Here is a 13,188-nt window from a genome sequence, read left to right on the forward strand (position 1 = left end):
TCTATTTATGCCTCACACACAATACAATTCAATGGTCCCTACAATCTCATTGTTCATTGGACACAGGAATTCCTCTTCGCATTATAACAAAAGGTCATAGGTTGATTCATACAGGTGGGCTGTGACAATTTCCAACTGCTCAGGTGGGTGGGAAACTAGGTTTCCCGCCGCATGGATAAGTAAGTGCAAATAATAGTAAATGGACATAAACTTCTTATGTCCATAACTATTCGCACGAGCGATTAATCTGTTTCAAACCAACACCGGAATATTGCTAATTAAATACTCTTCCGATGGATACTAAACACCACTGTATTACTCCTGTCTGACCCTTCGTATCAAACAAAGAGGGATCTCTCTGTCCATGAACATGCTACATTAACCAAACTTTCAGATTCTATCAAAGGGACCATTATCTACAAAATACATTATATAGTTAAAATATGTTATGAACGAGTCGCCCGCTAGACGCACACGAACTCTACCGTAAATGCGCATACCGTGCGCCTGCGGGTGCCCGCAACAGCGAGTATGCGCACGCACGGGAGAGCGCACGCATGCGCAGCAGGGACACATATGAGGTGCAAATATGGCAGTGTGCATCGTGATATTTTTCTGACTTTGACAGTCCACCCTTTGGCAGTCAGCAATAACTGCCACTTCCTAAAACATTTCAAAAAGAGAAAAATATATGTCATGTGTAAATATTTCTATGGTTGGGTAGGGGAGGAGAGGAGGAGGTGAGAAAAGGGTATGACCTAGTGAGATAGCAGAAGCATGTGTGTATGAATCCGTGTTTTGGGGGGTCATGTATCATCGTGCCGTACGTGTTTTAAATCAAGCTACGAGGTATTGCGAAGTATACATTTGAATTCCTTCTTATCCCGTGGTACGGGTCTGTGGATGGGCTGTCAAACTTTACCGAGCTCTCTTCGGCTTTTGGTTGCAACAAAATGGGGAGCACATTTTAGTTGATGATACATGAATGGGGGGGATATGTGATTGCTGGTATCTGTGCCTGTATTCCCTATCGACTATGTGTGTCATTACCTGAAGGTTGTAGAGATGAAGATAAGACATAATTATGGTAAATGCAGTGGTATTCTATGTCAGGTTAATGAACATTTGTCGGTTGAAGTCTTGTTCGGTGTCTGTTGAATGCAGTCTTCTTTGTGCTTTTGCCAAAAGGCGTGGGCAAAAAGCTTTGTCAATGTCCATAGACTTACAAAAAGTGTTGGGCTAGCGTAATTTTAAAATTTCTAGGGAAACTGGGGGTCTATGGCATAGTTCATCAAATCTCTGTGTATAAGGTTGTCAAAACTTCTTCTTTAATCCACCAGTTGTCTGTATACAGGATCATCAAATTCCTCGTCAAACGTAGGTCTTTTTACCTTGGAGAAACCGGAAAAACAGGTGAAAGAAACGGACCGTATAATCGCATTTTCATCACATCATTGTTTCTACAGTTGGGTCATAAATCAAATCCATTGGAATTACAATTTCCTCACTCCTTAGACTCATTACCCTGGTACTACGTTTGCACTTCATTAAAGCCTGACCGCATCTAAATATCAAACCAATCGTTATGACAACACCTAAGATACATAGGAGAAACTTCCCTACATCCATTATGACTCCTTGAGCCCATTCTCCTAAACCAGAGAACCAATTTTGCGGGTTCAACCATGACACCCAACTAGTCAGCTCATTACTCACAGCAGCAAGGGTGAGATTGTGTCTCCTGCGGAATTCCCATTTTAATTGGAGAATGTCGTCCATCTTTTGGTCTATGACCTCGACCGGGTCCTCGGTACTATTTGTAATATATGTGCAACATTTCACGCCGTACTGCGTTGCCAGTGTGACACAATATCCACCTGTTACTGCTGTGAGATAATTGAGAACCATTCTATGCTGAACTAGTTCTGTTTTATAAGCTTGAAGTTCTCTTCCAGTATACCTAAACGTGTCATCATACATTTCTGTGATATTATCTAACAAATTTGCAAGCGCAGAGATGTATCTATAGTTCAGCACTCCTCTAGCGGTGCGAGTGATATCTAACGCGATTAGAAACTGAATCCCGGTGGATTCATGGATCATGTCAGAGGCCGGATGCTCTGTTCTTTCTATCAGGTGCCGTTTAACTACGTGCTCATAATGAGTATGAGTATAAGGAGTTTGGGCACCACGGTGAATATCTTTCATTTTGGCATGTGATACAGTCATTACTTCAGGCAGTACTTTTCCAATATAACACAATCCTTCAGAGTTTGGGGCAAGCCACTTATACGCCTTCCTCCCGCATATGAAATATGCATCATCGGGGAGAACATATGGGACGGAGTAGGACATAACCATATTACACATCTTCCATGTGAAATCTCCTAACCCTAATTCTCCCATCTGTCTAGTACACGTACCAGTTTGTACGATATGTGCACAGTATCCTGGTGATACCTCTCCAACTCTCGTAATCCTATTTCCTAGGGTATACCTATATCGGAAAGACTTTTCTCTACTGGCTATGTGGCGTATAAGCTCTGTATCTGTAGGCATTCTATCTGCCCTATATGAAAGGGTCATGGTTTGGTTACTCCATGACACTTCCCAATTTCCCGGCTTTCGGGGATTGGTAATGTTAAAACATATTAGGGATCTATCCACATGATATTGGTGGAGCTTCAAACTAGGAGGACTGGAGATATTAAACCTCCTATCCACCGGTCTCCCACCCTTTAGCTCAAGTACCTCCCCTACCGTTAAAGGAAATGGTACTAGTCCTGATTTGCTATGACCTTGAGGTACTTGAGAGCATACCCAACAATCTGTTTGATTTAACACACTACCCACTAAGGAGTGATAGTCACTCAAGGGATGCCGGTCCATGTGGATATTAAAACTGGATTGGCATTTCTTGATGCACCCATCCTCAACTACATTGTCACAGAGCCTACAGATACAGTTTTCTTCAGCTAACAATCCTTCACAATTCCTTCTATTGTCAATGCTATCGGATCGTTTTCTGATACTCGCCTTTACTTGTTGGTTAAGTTGTTCTTGGAAAACTACGCCTCCATCTCTGTCATCAGAACCCATTCCAGAACCTCTCTCGACCTCCATGGTACTCTCGCCGGAACAGACTGCTCTGGTCAACATCATGGTCAACAGGAAAATCCGGATCACAGTCTCTTGAGGCAAGTCCATCTTAGGAGGAAACGAAGAAGAATGAGAAGGGGGAAAAATAATTTGAGGGAGAGGGGATGGGAAGTGGAGAAAAACAATAAAAGGGAACAGGGAATCGACAACTGCTTTTGATCTTGTGATTCTCGATGCTCAGGTGCCGCCTCAGTCCTCCTGGAACAGACACTCCAGTGATACAACTTCCTCTACCGTCTGTTCCTTATCACGGGACCTCTCTGGATCAGCAACCTTCTTACAATGGGACAAATGAACCCAAGTCTCTCTCTCGGCAACTTTCAATGCTGTAGTGCTAGTCAATAAGACCTGGTATGGTCCTTCCCATCTGTCAATAAGGCAACCTGAGCGTAGAAAATTTCGTATCATTACATAATCCCCAGGTTCAATGTCATGACAATTACTATCTGGCAAATCAGGAATCACTAACTTCAAATTATCATTTTGATTCCTTAGCTGTTTACTCATGTTAACCAGGTACTTTACAGTCACTTCATTGTTACACTTCAAATCATCCTGAGGGTTAATCATAACATGCGGTTGTCGACCAAACAAGATTTCAAAGGGAGACAGATTAAGAGGGGACCTGGGAGTGGTTCTGATGCTGTACAGTACAATGGGTAAAGCTTCTGGCCATGTCAATCCTGTCTCTGCCATAACTTTGCTCAGTTTATTTTTAATAGTGCTGTTCACTCTTTCCACCTTCGCACTCGCCTGTGGACGGTATGGAGTGTGCAGCTTGCTATCAATTCCCATCAACTTACACATTCCTTGAAAGACATCACCTGTAAAATGGGTACCCCTATCACTTTCGATTATTCTAGGGATACCATATCTACATACAAATTCCTGCACAATTTTCTTAGCAGTAAACATAGCGGTATTTGTGGCCGCAGAAAATGCTTCGACCCAATTTGAGAATACATCTATACAAACAAGTACATATTTCGAATTTCGACAAGGGGGTAATTGAATAAAGTCAATCTGTATTACCTGAAAAGGACCGCCTGTAGGTGGGATATGAGATGGTTCTGTTGGTATTGCCTTTCCGATATTCTTTCTCAGACAGGTAAGGCATGACATTGCTCTCTTACTTGCATGAGATGAAAATCCTGGGGCGCACCAATATGCTCTTACCAACTTGCACATTCCTTCCTTGCCCAGATGAGTCAGCCCGTGAGCTGCCTCAGCTAAACATGGAAGATATGCTCTGGGGGCCACCGGTTTACCTTGTCCATCTGTCCAGAGTCCTGAGGACTCCTGGCCATATCCCTTTGCCTTCCAGACTGCCTTTTCCTGTGTGGAACACAAATTTTGCATCTCACACAACTTCTGTGTGTTGATGGTATTAAATACCATCAGTTGTGTGGTGTCTGTCTGTCTGGGGGTACCAGCTGCTAATTTAGCAGCTTCGTCTGCTCGGCTGTTACCAAGTGATACTGGGTCTTGGCTATATGTGTGTGCTTTACACTTGATAACAGCCACTCTGTCGGGTTCCTGTATCGCTGTTAGAAGCCTTTTGATGTGAGCTGCATGCGCTACCGGTGTACCAGCTGCCGTCATGAAGTTTCTGAGGCGCCATAGGGCTCCGAAATCATGGACTACCCCGAATGCGTATCTAGAGTCGGTGTAGATATTGGCTGATTTGCCCTTAGCCAATTCACATGCTCTGGTTAGGGCGACCAGTTCAGCAACCTGGGCTGAGTGAGGTGGGCCTAGCGGTTCCGCTTCTATGGTGCCTTGGTCATCTACGACTGCGTATCCAGTACACAAGTCTCCCGAGTCTGACTGTCTGTGACAACTACCGTCCGTGTAGAAAGTTAGATCTACATCTTCCAGTGGGTTGTCACTGATGTCAGGCCTTGCGGTAAAATTTTGGGTCAAATATTCCATACAATCATGTGTGTCCTCCTTTGTATTAAATTCTCCTTCCCCACCACTCTCATCCTCCACCCTTTGTGCCTGTCCAGGCACACCTGGGAGATATGTTGCAGGATTTAATGCACTGCATCTCCTTATGGTGATGTTTACGGGGGCCATTAGTGCCAATTCCCATCTTGTAAACCGCGCTGATGAGACGTGCCTGGTTTGGGCAGAATTTAGCAAGGCTGACACTGCATGTGGTGTATGAATTGTGAGGTTGTGACATAGCACTACATCTTCGCTTTTCGTTACTAGCAATGCTATCGCAGCAACGCTTCGCAAGCATGTGGGGAGGGATCGCGCTACCGTGTCTAGCTGAGCGCTGTAGTATGCTACTGGTCTGCTGGCATCACCGTGCTTTTGGGTTAGGACGCCTGCTGCGCAACCAGCGCTTTCTGTTCCGTACAGCTCAAAGGGTTTCCCATAGTCTGGCATACCTAATGCTGGTGCCTGCGTTAGGCACTGTTTAAGTCTCTCAAATGCCATCTCAGACTCGTCTGTATGCGAAATCCGATCAGGCTTGTTTGAGGAAACCATCTCCTGCAAAGGTAATGCTAGAATGGAAAATCCTGGGATCCAGTTACGGCAATACCCACACATTCCTAAAAACGTTCTGATCTGTTGCTGGGTTTGTGGCAGAGTCATGTCTCTAATTGCTTGAATTCTATCAGCGGTCAGGTGTCTCAGTCCTTGTGTTAGACAGTGTCCCAAATACTTTACCTTAGTTTGGCATAATTGCAACTTGTCTTTGGAAACCTTGTGTCCAGTGTCTGAAAGATGAAACAGGAGCTGTTTCGTATCCTTCAGGGATGCTTCCAATGAATCAGAACACAGTAGTAGATCATCCACGTACTGTATTAATACTGATCCACTCTCTGGTTGGAAAGACTGTAAACAATCATGCAAAGCCTGGGAAAATATACTTGGACTGTCTATGAAACCTTGTGGTAATCGGGTCCATGTGTATTGGACTCCTCTGTATGTAAATGCAAACAAATACTGGCTGTCAGGGTGCAGAGGTACCGAAAAGAAAGCGGAGCAGAGGTCAATAACAATGAAAAATTTCGCAGTGGGAGGGATTTGCATAAGGATGACAGCTGGATTTGGCACTACGGGGAACTGACTCTCAACTATTTTGTTAATCCCCCTTAGATCCTGCACTAGCCTGTAACCCCTCCCCCCACTCTTTTTAACAGGGAAGATGGGACTGTTGGCAGTGCTGGACGTTCTTACCAGGATGCCCTGTTGTAGCAAGCGCTCTATTACTGGGTAAACTCCTAACTCCACCTCTGGCTTCAGAGGGTACTGTGGGATTTTTGGAGCTATCCTACCATCTTTTACTTGCACAACTACTGGAGCTACGTTTGCCATCAATCCAGTGTCTTGTCCGTCTTTAGTCCACAGTGACTCTGGTATCTGGGATGTCATTTCTTCTACTTGGGATGGAGTCCTATTTGTCATAATGGTATGTGACATTAATTTTGATGGGGAGTCTAACATGTCTCGCACTTCCTGAGCGTGATTCTCAGGTATGTCCAAGAATACACCTTCAGGAGTACAATAAATGACGCACCCCATTTTACACAATAAGTCTCTTCCCAGGAGATTAGTCGGTGCCGATGCAGCCAGCAAAAAGGAATGCTTGGTATGTAAAGGCCCTACTGTGATCTCGGCTGGTTTGCTAACAGGGTAGTGCTGGACTACTCCCGTTACTCCCATGGCTGGAATTGTCTTACCAGTGGTTCTCATGCCCACTGTCGAATTTATCACTGATTTGGCCGCCCCCGTATCTACAAGGAAGTTTAATGTTTTACCAGCTACATTAATTGCAATTTCGGGTTCACTCCCAAGACTTGCAATCAATTTTACTGGCTGCAGATTACAGGTATGGCCACACCCCTATTGGGTATGGTGACCTCCCTGAATCCCGCTGGCAGCAACTACTTGTGAAGGGGTTAAATGGGAACTACCAGAGGCTTGCCAGTCTCTGTTCGGGGGGTATCTTTTTGTTTCCCCTGCATGTGGCTCATAACTCCGTTTCTGCGGACTCTGCTCCCAATGTCGTGTGTCGTGTCGTTGTCTAGGGGGTTGATATGAGTTTTGTGAATGTTTCACTCTACAGCAGGCATTCCCAACCACTCTCCTCAAGGCACACCAACAGTGCAGGTTTTAGTGATATCCAGGCTGCAGCACAGATGGTTAAATCAAAATAACTGAGCTACTAATTAAGTCACCTGTGCTGAGGCCTGGATATCACTAAAACATGCACTGTTAGTGTGCCTTGAGGACCGTGGTTGGGAATGCCTGCTCTACAGTCTCGTGCCATGTGTCCCTGTCTATGACAAGAAAAACAAGTTACCACATTTGACTTACCCACAGGGTTTGGTGATTTATACAAAGGCTGCCTTGTGGTCAGGGCCTGTATACTTACGGCCATTAACTTATCACCTTGTGATTCCCTGTGTCTGGTGATATTCCGATCGTGATCCACAGCTGCCTCTCTCAAAGTAGCCACCGACAGACCTCGCCAACATGGTTGCGTGGTCTGTACCCTTGTCTTTAATGTCTCTTTTAAACCATCCATCAGTACAGATACTGCTACTTCTCGATGGTTTATGTTTGTTTTAATGTCCTCTATACCTGTGTATTTTGCCATATCTAGTAATGCCCTGTGAAAATAGTCTGCAGCAGTTTCTGACTCTTTCTGTTTAATGGAGAAAATCTTGTTCCATTTAACTACTGCTGAAAAATACTCCTTTAATTGTAAATTTATTCTTTTTACATTATCTTTGTTGTACACATCTGTAAGAGGTACATCCTGATCCAATCCACAGTCAGCTAAAAATTGAGCTGCGTCGACATTGGAGGGTAAACATGCCCTCAGCAATATCTGCCAGTCTTTGTTATTGGGCTCTAAAGTGTTCCCTAGGTCTCTGATGTATTTCTGGCAGGCAACTAAATCTTTCCTAGGGTCAGGGAATTCGGACACTATGGTTCTTAATTCCATTCGGGAAAATGGGCTGTACATGGCAATGTTCCTAACAGGAGTGATTCCTGTTGTGTCAGTTTTCCCATTTGGCACTGCTATTACCCTAACAGGATTAAGTCTACTAACATCATTCTGTGTAGATTCTACAGCCTGTGGTGAAATGGTTTCAGCATAGTGTATGGTGCCGTACTTACCCGTAGATACGACCTCACCTGTCCCTCCGCTAGGGGCCTTTGTTACTAATCTTAAGGGTTGGGCCGTGCCTACTGTTGTTTCTGATATGGTGGCTGCTAGAGAGAGCGCTGATATTGTTGCCGATTCGTCCTCTTGATCACACTCCTGGGGAAAGTTCAAAACAGGGTACAACTTGCACGGGTTAGTACTTGCATTGGTTAACTTATTAACATTTACGCAGTTGCTAAGTGTTTGTTTGTTACACCCTAATGCGTCATTCTCCGCAACCAATTTCTCTCCCGATATGTATGGTGGCGGCGGGGCCGTGGCTATCAATTTCTTGACAGGATTAGATCCCGCCGCCAGAGCCAATCCTCTCTGTATTTCACCCTCCTGTTGCCATAACTGCAAATAATCATAATGTTGGATTCGTCTCTTTGTTGATTTAATGAGACATATCCTCCTCCTTAAATTTTGTAACACTTCTGGGCTAAAGCTACCTACTCTTGGGAATTTCTCCCCGTCATGCACAGTCATTCTCTCCCATTCATCACATAAAACCTCTGTGTGTGAACCATATTTTTCACACATTACGTACCTTGCCGACCCGACTGGTCGGTTTACTGAATCAACCCGAACCGAGGTTGATCGCCCCCTTCCTGAACAATTGGCCCCCATAACTTGCAGGCGTTGCTTTCACCACCTCTGACCTTCAATCAGGGTCTTCAGCGAACCCTTACAATAACCAAAATGTTCACGATAGGCTGACGGTGGCGGTTTACCGAGTACCCCACTCACTCGCCCACGCCGACCAATACGACCTACACACTGCCCTAGTGCTGGCGTACTCGACCCAGGGCCCCTATGAACCTTCGTTTACTGGAACATGTGAGTGTGTTCCGCAGAGCATTGACCCTTTCCAGTAACTGTTGGTTGTTGGACAATTCCTGAGTGACCAGCGAACTTCCCTTCAGAAAATAAAAAATTACACAAATCACGTCAGAATGTACAAATAGTTTTATAACCGGTTGCGTACACAAATGGTACTGGTCAGATTAACTAATGCACACAATTACGTGCGGTACAATCGTTCAGCACATAAGCAACTAATCTTATGTACTGAGCGACCAGTGGAATCGAAAATTTCGGCTGCGAATTCCTTCAGCCAGAGCTTTATTGGCCTATATGGGTTTTGCACCAACCCCCTGGGTTGTGCCCTTTTCTCTTATTTATAGCGGACTTCTTTGTCTGCTGTACCTGGACCTCCTGGTCTGTTCTGGACCTCCTGGTCTGTGCTACAGTATGACCTCCTGGTCTGCTATACTCTACTGCTCAAATTTTATATTTAACAAGGGATGCCTCCCTCGCCACCATGTACGACACTTACATGCATGTACCTCTGCGAGAACTCGACTTCTTGTGGTTCAACCTTGAAAATTGTATAAACTTATATATACAAAAACACTCACTCACCACATATATACTTTTGTTTCTATTTCTATTTCTGCGCAGAAATTTTCTTTAAACCAGATGTGTTGTGAATTTGGAGAAGGATCTGTTAGTCTAAATTTCGGACACTAAAATAAACTTGCGCCATTTATCGCGTTCCCACCTTTTCGCCTGTTAAAATAACACTACCGTGTGATTTGAGTTACGTGAGCGTGCCCGGATGCTCCGTTTGCGTAATATACGCTGCGTGCGTCGGCCTTTGAGTTGCGTACGCGAGTCTCACCCTTTGTTAGAGACACGTGTACGCAAAGCAAATCTCCACCGTAACACAACTAACACGTTTATCAATGTAGATGATCCTCGATCGTCTACCACGCACCACACCAATCTCTCCTTGTACCTTTAGGTAGAGTTGCGTGTGTGCTTTTACACTTTATCCCTTAATATATTACTTTTACACTTTAACTATGAAATAGCGACAAATCTCTCTTAGCACGTTTTATCAATTATAAAATGGCAAACAGGAGAGTGATATGAAAATACACGAATGAAAAAGAAATGCAGATATGTGCGTGCGTACGCAAGACAGAAATAAACAGTTTTAAAAGACACTAGCTTTTGTTCTTACCTCCGGTTCCGGATTCCTTCAGCACCCTTTACTAAGCGAAGCAGACGCTTAGCCAGACAGCACTACGGGGAATATGATCTCCCGCCCTTTGCTGATGGATAATGTCTGCTGAAATTACCTAGCAGAGATATGTGAAGGACGGACGAGCCGCCAATTGATAAAGCTAAATATTTATCTTATTTAAAACCCTTTAAGAGGTCTAAGAACACTGTACGCTATTGACGTATGGAGTACCGTAAGGGTACGCACGTTGCGTAACAATCGCTTAGCCGTAGTCGAGACGCTCAAGCGTCACGTTCGCTTACGGCCAAGAGATCACAGGCAGGCACGCTATTGGCTGCCGACTAACGTAATGATTCGCTATAGCGATGCGAACGCTCAGGACCACGAGGAGATCACCAGCGGCGCAAACGCTCACAATGTTAAACCCTTATAACTATACCATAAAACAGTGTATTATGCAGTAAACCTTGGTGTAGAGATAGAGTGTGGATGCAACACAGTGTAACCTTATTAACTAAAAAGCGCTCTGAGAATACTTAACACTATAAGAAATACACAGATACCGTGCTTAGGGTCTAACGCCTTATATGAATGTTATACTTGAAAAAAGAATAATACAATACAAGTCATACACTACAATATAACATAGACTAACTAACCAGATAACTACACAGTAAAATACAATACAATACAATTACGTTTTAAGGGAAAATGAGAGAAAAAGGAGAAGAGAGAGAGAGAGAGAGATATGGCCCATAATAACGAGAAAGACAATATGATTGCGGAGAAAACTTACGCACAAAGGGAACGATCGCATGCGCCTCTGGACATCCAGCTCCCGATTATCAGCAATGAGAACCGTTGAAGAGTGAGAGCTGGATGTGGTCGGCTTGTCTATTTATGCCTCACACACAATACAATTCAATGGTCCCTACAATCTCATTGTTCATTGGACACAGGAATTCCTCTTCGCATTATAACAAAAGGTCATAGGTTGATTCATACAGGTGGGCTGTGACAATTTCCAACTGCTCAGGTGGGTGGGAAACTAGGTTTCCCGCCGCATGGATAAGTAAGTGCAAATAATAGTAAATGGACATAAACTTCTTATGTCCATAACTATTCGCACAAGCGATTAATCTGTTTCAAACCAACACCGGAATATTGCTAATTAAATACTCTTCCGATGGATACTAAACACCACTGTATTACTCCTGTCTGACCCTTCGTATCAAACAAAGAGGGATCTCTCTGTCCATGAACATGCTAAATTAACCAAACTTTCAGATTCTATCAAAGGGACCATTATCTACAAAATACATTATATAGTTAAAATATGTTATGAACGAGTCGCCCGCTAGACGCACACAAACTCTACCGTAAATGCGCATACCGTGCGCCTGCGGGTGCCCGCAACAGCGAGTATGCGCACGCACGGGAGAGCGCACGCATGCGCAGCAGGGACACATATGAGGTGCAAATATGGCAGTGTGCATCGTGATATTTTTCTGACTTTGACAAACCCAATAAAGAGGCTTATGCCTCTGTGCTCGTCGGCGACGATATAACAACCACAACGCAATAATACGTTTGCGATCCATGTGATAATGCTGCTCAGTCACACACACACTGTGAAATGCTGCTGCTGCTGCTGCTGCACATGCCTACTTCATCCCAATTTAGAACCACAGCATTAAAACCGGCTAAAAGCTGTTGCATGTGAAAGGCTCAGCCGGCCGGCAAAAAACCGGACAGCTTTTGTCCGGCTTATTGCCGTCCGGCCAAAACCGGGTAGTGTGTTACAGCCCTTAGGCAAGTAAAAGGGTGTGGGCCCTGCAGCTCTACCTGTAGTTCGCATTGTGCGTTGGAAGGCACAAAGTAAGCAGACGGGAGAAGTCAGGATAGTGCGCAAGGGCATAGAAGGGAGCGGCTCAAGAAAAGAGAAGTGGAAACAGACAGCAAACTAGGCTGGAGAGAGACCTGAGACAAAGAGATCTGAATTATACGAGAGCCGACCAGGGGAAACACAAATTATGCAGTCAAGTTTCCCACATTTGGAGAAATCACAGGAGCAGCACACCCAGAGTGCAATGGGTGAGCCTTGCCCTGGGAGAAGCACCTTCATGATCATAGTATCTCACGTGGCAGGTAAGCAGGAGTTGGGCAAGAGCTGAGGAGGGTCGCTGCTCGGGCACCCCCCTGTCAAGTGAAGGAGATCCAACTGAGGCAGCACAAGAGAACTCTCGAAAGAAGAACAAAGCTAGAGGAAGATCTGAGACAAAGAAATCTGGCTTTTACCAGAGCTGACCAGAGGAAAGCACAAACACAGTCCCCCACTACCACAAATAATGCAGTCGAGTTTCCCACATTTGGGGAAATCACAGGGGTCAGCATACCCAGAATGCAATGTATGAACCTCACCCTGGGAGAACAATCTTCATGACCATGGTATCTCCTATGCAAAATAAGTATGATTTGGGATAGGGCTGGGGAGGGCCGCTGCTCAGGCACATCTCTGTCAAGTAAAGGAGATTCAACTGAGGCAGCACAAGGGAACTCTCATCTGGGGACAATAACTGCAGGTAGAACACATATTTTCAGATGAACATGGGAGGGCAGAAGGCTGCCTAATACTGAAGCACCCCCAAACAACAAACCAAATGCAACAACTAGTACAAGCATTCCTGGGGGAAGGCCTGCAGCAGATGGATTTGCATATGGTGATGTCAGCCAAGCAGTGGGCCAAAGTTGGCTGGAACCCTCATCTGCATATGAAAAGAGAAAAGGGGTATGCTGGGCATGGCGGCCTTTTGCGGCGCTTGGA

At 44.7% G+C, this 13,188-nt stretch overlaps 2 non-coding genes across 2 annotated transcripts; both read right to left on the reverse strand.

Moving 5' to 3' along the window:
* Window positions 1-12,357: 12,357 nt before the first annotated feature.
* LOC135032786 (U1 spliceosomal RNA) lies at window positions 12,358-12,520 on the reverse strand. Its single transcript, XR_010228265.1, has one exon. It is a non-coding gene; the product is annotated as a U1 spliceosomal RNA (small nuclear RNA).
* Window positions 12,521-12,672: 152 nt separating this feature from the next.
* LOC135032793 (U1 spliceosomal RNA) lies at window positions 12,673-12,836 on the reverse strand. Its single transcript, XR_010228272.1, has one exon. It is a non-coding gene; the product is annotated as a U1 spliceosomal RNA (small nuclear RNA).
* Between the last annotated feature and the right edge of the window lie 352 nt (window positions 12,837-13,188).

Source organism: Pseudophryne corroboree, unplaced genomic scaffold (genome assembly GCF_028390025.1).
Source record: "Pseudophryne corroboree isolate aPseCor3 unplaced genomic scaffold, aPseCor3.hap2 scaffold_553, whole genome shotgun sequence".
Taxonomy (NCBI): domain Eukaryota; kingdom Metazoa; phylum Chordata; class Amphibia; order Anura; family Myobatrachidae; genus Pseudophryne; species Pseudophryne corroboree.